Raw genomic sequence first — 6,814 nt, 5'->3', positions numbered from 1 at the left:
TTTGCAATTGGTGCAGCTCCCGGCACTAGCTTGATTTCATGATTAACTTCCCTTTGAGGAAAAGTTCTGTTAGCTCTTCAGGAAATACGTCTGCGTACAGTTGCTTGAGTTGCTCCTTCAACTCAATCGCTTCCGAAATGGACATTCTATATGGTCTCTTTGCAATTGGTGCAGCTCCCGGCACTAGCTTGATTTCATGATCAACTTCCCTTTGAGGCAAAGTTCTATCAGCTCATGTTATAGTCATGCTAAGAGGACTTAGAGCATTGTTGAGGGATGTATGCAAGCATAAAATCTAGCAACCAATGTTCTCTATGTGTGTGTGTGTGTGTGTGTTTGTGTGTGCATGTGTGCGTGTGTGCGTGTGTGTGCGTGTGCGTGTGTGTGTCTCTCTCTAATTCGTGCTACATGCAAAGTGGCATGCACTCTTATATTTCTTTGGGTAGAGTTTGACTTGTGTAGCCCAAAGGTGATTATTGTGTAGAAGATTTTAAGAAAATTATAAATATATGTGTATATGTATGTCTCTATGTATGCATGTATATATGTATGTGTATGTACATATAGCATATTGAGAGAGAGAGACAGACAGACAGAGAGAGAGAGGTATGAAGAATGGAAGAGAGATGTCACGTGATTGTTGGTTTTAGAGTTCATATCATTTTTGGAACATTATTAAGATGAGAGGCTATGTAAAAGGAGGCATCTTATCAAGTGTGTGTGTGTGTGTGTGTGTGTGTGTGTGTGTGTGTGTGTGTGTGTGTGTGTGTGTGTGTGTGTGTGTGTGTGTGTGTGTGTGTTTGTGTTATTACATGAAATATGATGTTATGGCATGCAAAGAGTGCCACCTACATCCAATGCTTAACATGTTGTTAGGTGTGAAGTATGACTAGATATCATTTGAAGCATGCCCCCTCATTTTTTGGGAGCAAGTGGAAGCACAATGAGGGATCAAAATACAATCGGCATTCAAAGGGTGCACCCCATGCTTAATCATCAATGTGTGTGAAGTATGACTACATGTCATGTGAAGCATGCCACTCAATTTTGCAAGGTGTAGCCTTGCTAGCTTCACAATGATGCTAACCATGTGAAATGTGGTAATGGGCATTGTCAACTAGGACAACTAGTATTGTGTTATATAACATCTCTAAAGAGATGAGTTCATCAATACAAGATTCTTCTTTATTAGCTTAAAAAGCCTAGTCTTTCAGGCCAAAATGTTAGCAATTACATTGAATCATCTTTAGGATGACTAACCACATACACATAGATAAATGATGGACCTCTACCTCTCTCAAAAAGGATTTCTTCCTACAATTCTAGACCCCTTTTAAGATTATGCATGGATGATCACACATAGATTTTATGTCTCCTCATACATATTAACCCTTTCAACCTATTTCATGCTGCAAACTAGACATCATCATGACCTTCTTAACATAATTCCAATAGTGCTTTGTCTCTCCAAGAAGTTCAACATAAGATGCTAGGGAATATTAGATCTCCCAAATGTCCCTCCATCTCACTATTTCTTTATTATTTTTGATATTTTATATATTATTTATTGTAAATATCCTAAAAAGCTATGGAAACTTCTAGAACAGGGTGTCATGTAGAAAAAGCAAGTGGTTGTTTCAGCCAGTTTTAGAGATTTAATGCAAAAAGGAGGATTGGCAAAATTGCGCACGTCACGATCGCACTTTATAGGCAACAAACATCACTCCGAAAATGGGGAGAAGAAGGAGTGATCTGGAAGATTTTTGATCAGGTGTCTTGGGGTTTTCCCCCTTTCGAAGCCAATGAAACCATCAGATTTGTGATTTGAACATCAAATGTGCATCTTGGAAGCTTCAGATTGTTGATTTTGCCAAGATCCCCTCCATAAAGAGCTCTTCTTCTTAGCCACAACCCTTCTTCTCTAATTTAGCTATAAATAAGAGGCATGGAGAGTAGTTGAGAGAGGTTGGAGCAAGAGGGGATAGGCCCTTCTTAGGAGTATAGAGCAAGAGGGAGGAAAAGAGAGAGAGGTAGAAGGACACCCCCCTCACGAGAGGCTGCGAGAGGGAGCTAGAGAGGGGGAGAACTAGAGAGAGAGAGAGAGGGAAGAATATCTTGAGAGGCTGCAAGAGAGGAAATTAGAGAGGGGATTAGAGAGGAAATGAATTAACTCAACCTCCCTTGTCTCGGTCTTCAACACTCGGCAAGTTGCTCTCACACTCTCCCATCCCAAATTCATTCCACCTTCTCTATCTCTCGAATCCACTTGCGAACGATGGCTCCAAAGCAACGAGGTAGAAAGACCATGAAATCCACCGCAACCGTTCAAAGAATGGGTATTGCCAGAGATAGGGGAATGCCCGAGGTTGTCGAAATTGCCACTACCAATGGAACGTCGGGTGTGGTGAACGCAAGCGCAAGTAAAGATGAAATTCCCAATGATGTCGTGCCAAACCAGGTTGTTCATAACTCTAAAATAGGCTATTATTTTCATATCATCATATAAAATAATAAGGTTTTTTCTAAAATTAAGTACATAAAATGTTAGCTTTTGTATTTACACCTACATGAGTGGTCATTTTTGTCTAGAGAGTGTATTAATACATGCACAAACGGTTAACTACTACCTATGATTTGTAGATAGATTAATCGAGATTATAATTCGTAGAATCATGATGGAAATAATTGCAAGAGGTTATTGCACGCAATGAGTAAAGGACGTTATGCAAACTTGAGATTAGTAAAATAACTTGATATATGTATTGCCAAACACGATAATGCTTAGGAGTTGATTAACGCTTAAAAAGTGAAAGTCTATTTAAATAATCTTGTAAATCATCTCGTTAAATTATTGACGCAATATTTTTCTAAGTACCAACTAAAGGAAATTTGCTTATGTTAGGTAAGTTAGCCCTAAATGGAAAATTCGGGTCTTTCTTAACAACATTGAAAGATTTGTACTCAACACTCTTTTATGGAAAGAAGAATCCTTGTTGGAATGTAAGGTTACCTTGGGTTAAGGATCTACCTTGGCTATGTGAAGCTGTGAACTACACGATGGTGTAATTATCATTGTGGATTGTTTGTGTTTGCTAGAATCTAGATCTCTGATTAAAGACATTGACAAACAAGAAAAAATGAAAGATAGTGAGGCTAGAGTAGGAAATGTGGATGCCAAGGGGGGTCGAAAAGATGAAAATTGTAATAAAATTCCAATATAATAAATAAATTTGTTTTTTATTCAAGGGTTGTTTGAATTGTATGCATGTCCATGGACTAAATTATGTGAAGGAACTTGTGATTTAATGGACTAATTAAGGAAGCTGGTTGTATATGTTTCAATAAATGTGTTGTAGGTAATTAAAAAACTAAAGATGATACCATTATCAAAGGAAAGCGGGTGGGCTTGACCCTCGACAACGGGTCCGTCCAATGGTAGGGTGGTCCTGGTTAGCTGGGAGCTTTTCTAAATCAGTGATAAAAATAGAAAGACGATCAACTAGTCGTTAGGTAAAACCAACTTGCATTGTTTTAGGGATCTGAAATGGAATTTTGCCTTATAGGCAAGAGGGTTGATGTACCGCACTCCCCTACATCTCCCATTCTCTTTGACCCATGTGCAATGGCAAGTCCGCTTCAATTTTCGAGTAATCCTGTAGGAAGTGGAAACTCGAAAATATTGACGCTAACTGGCTGCTTCAATTGATTTTAGGAACCCGAAAATTCAGGTCGATCCTAGTGGGTTCGGTCGGAACTCTTCCGTTGTTTGTGATGTAGACTCAGTAGGGCCTAAGTGACAAACCCCGTGATACTCCAAGGGAGTGCCGGGCGACATCATTTTGGAAAACCTACTGATGGACTACTAAAAGGTGCGCCTTGGATTGAGACTGGCGGACACATAGGCTCCTTCAAACCCATGGTAGATGAATTAATGGGCTTATGAGCTTTGGGTTTTTCCTTACTAAATGAAAGTTGCATTATCTTGTTACTATTGTGTTGCATAAGAGAGAAAGATTTGATATTCTGGATCGATGGTGTTCTAAAACAATTGACTTTTGTATTAACCAAAATTGCAAATACTTGTGATTGGGTAACACCTACAAGGAGCTCCAAGAAAGAAACTCATTTTGAAGTACACCCCACCACTAAATTTAATGGAGAAGGATCCAAGATGGAACAAGATGTAAAAGCATGGATCAAAAACATGGATGACTATTTCAAGGCTGTAGAGATTACTATAACAAATCAATCTATGTCTACACACCTTCATCTCACTGATGATCAAGCTAAACTTTGGTGGAAACAATGGTGCCATCATAATGGAATCACAGAAGCTTGGGAATAAATGAAGGAAGCAATGAAAGAAAGATACTTACTCCCATCCTTTGTCTCCACGAGATGAATGAATTCTATAGCCTTTGTTAATTGAACTTTACCTTGGAAGGATACTATTCGAAGTTTGTAAGCCATTTCTAGTATGCATCACCAATGAAAAGAACTCAGTAGATCACAAGGTTCTTCCAATCAAATCCACCCTTGAACACTCATCTAGAATTAATGAGGCCAACAACCCTCAAAGATGCCCTTATGAAAGCAAAGCCTACATACAAATAGATTTCTTGGAATGGCTAAGAGAACCATCTTATAAGTAATAACTACAAAATGAACTATCTAAAACATGGAGCTAATGCTAGAAATACTAGAGGAAATGGACAAGACAATGCTATTATTCAAGGAATAAAAGTGTGCTAAATAAAGAACAATGCTATTAGTATGGAAAGACTAGACACTATAGAGATGATTACCCAAATTGTTCTCAGAACCCTAATCCGAACTAGCCAAGTGAAAAAAGTCGTGGAAATGACAATAATACTAGAGGCCATGGACAAGGAAGAGTAGCTAGAGCTCGAGTGAACACTATGATGTGATAGCTAGAAAAAGGAGAATGCACCTTGGGTGAGGAAATCAAAAGAGCAACCATACATGGGACCATTGGGAAAATGTTGCATCTACATTCTAGGGAAATAAAGAAGATGATTGTAGAGTTGGATAATCATTTTTAGTAAAATTGTAGAAAGTTTGATTTGAAATAAACAATCAAAGTATTGAAGCCAAATTTCGAGTCCTACCACTAGGTTTCTATGATTGCATCTTGGGTATGAATGGGCTCAATAATAATAAAGACCAAATCTTGTGTACCAAAGAGGAAGTTATCTTCTAAGACTTGGAAGGAAACACCTGAAGATCCCAGAAAACCTTAGAAGGACTAGAGTCTAGCTATGGCAAGTCAACTTCGGAAGGGGTTAAGAAAGGACAAATAGTCTCTATGATTCAACTAAATATGTATATATGTATGTATGCTCACACACACACACACACACACACACACACACACACACACACACACACACACACACACACACACACACACACACACACACACACACACACACAGAGTAGAGAGAGAGAGAGAGAGAGGTGATGATGTGGGTGAGAGATATTAACAACTATAAGAATTCTACATGTTGAGAAGGTTAAGGAAGGCATTTTACTTCATAGATCAACAACTTTAAAGATGTCTTCCTAGAAGAATCAATGCAACTATCCCAAATTGAGAGGTCTACTATGAAATAGAATTGTTTGTTGGAGAATCCAAGTGATCATACAAGATATGTGCACCTAAAAGCCATAGGTCTTAGAGAATAATTACGGCAACTAATTAAGCAAGGATTTATCCACCCCAATAACTCACCTCAGGGTGCACTTGTCCTTTTCCACAAATAGAAAGATGGATCTCTCAAGCTCTACATAAATTTATAGGATTGAACAAAGTGATGGCCAAGAGTAAGTATCCTATGTCCAGAATTAACAAACTCCTAGATTGATTACACAGAGCCAATGTCCTTTTAAATATAGGATTCTATATCTGAGTATCACCAAATCTTAATTAGAGAATATGACATCTTGAAAACAACGTTCAATGCTAGATATGGATAATATGAACTCTTGATCATGTCCATTGGATTGACTAATACCATGGTAGTATTTAATTGATTGATGGAAGATAGCTTTTGGCCTTTCCTAGATGACCTTGCGTTATCATGAGGTTCATCTAAGGGTTGCACTACAAACCCTCTAAGAACAAACTCTATGCCAAGAAGAGCAAGTGCATATTCTTTAGAGAGAAGATTGGATACATTGTCTCTCTCAATGAAGACTTCGTAGTCCTTGCAATGGTAAAGGACATCATATGTTTTCTAGTACCTAAGACAACCAAGGAAATTTATTTCTCAAGCAAACACAACCCATTTTACTTGCATCATAGGTAGCAAACTAGTCCATATGAAGAATAACATGAAGTGACACCCTTGAATCAAGAATCCAATCTTGACACATACTGTAGTTTGAAGAGAGAAATTATAAACTTGAGATACTTGATGCAAAACTTAAGTATGCAAATAAAGTATGTAGAACTCAAGTGCACCACTAATCACGATTATTTGGAGGAGCCTCTTCAAGAATGTTCAAGAAGCCATGGGTGGACTCGAGTGATGTTTTTTGGTCAAGTCTTGGCCATCGAGATAGTGACAATATGGAAATAGATACCCAACATTATATCTAATGATGGACAACCTTGCATGGACATACCTAGTGAGAAAGTGTGTAAAAGCAAATCAAGAGGGGAAAATGAGAAAGGGATTCCTCAGACATGGTGAGACATGGTCCCATGTCTTTTCAAACTTTGCCTTGAGAAGACTCTTCGCATGGTCAATCTTTATGTCATTATCACCAATGATAATCAAGTCATCTACAT

Source organism: Lygodium microphyllum, chromosome 13, assembly GCF_053477565.2.
Source record: "Lygodium microphyllum isolate KBCC chromosome 13, Lygodium_microphyllum_v1.1.10, whole genome shotgun sequence".
NCBI classification, from domain to species: Eukaryota; Viridiplantae; Streptophyta; class Polypodiopsida; order Schizaeales; family Lygodiaceae; genus Lygodium; species Lygodium microphyllum.
This window is presented reverse-complemented; position numbering follows the sequence as displayed.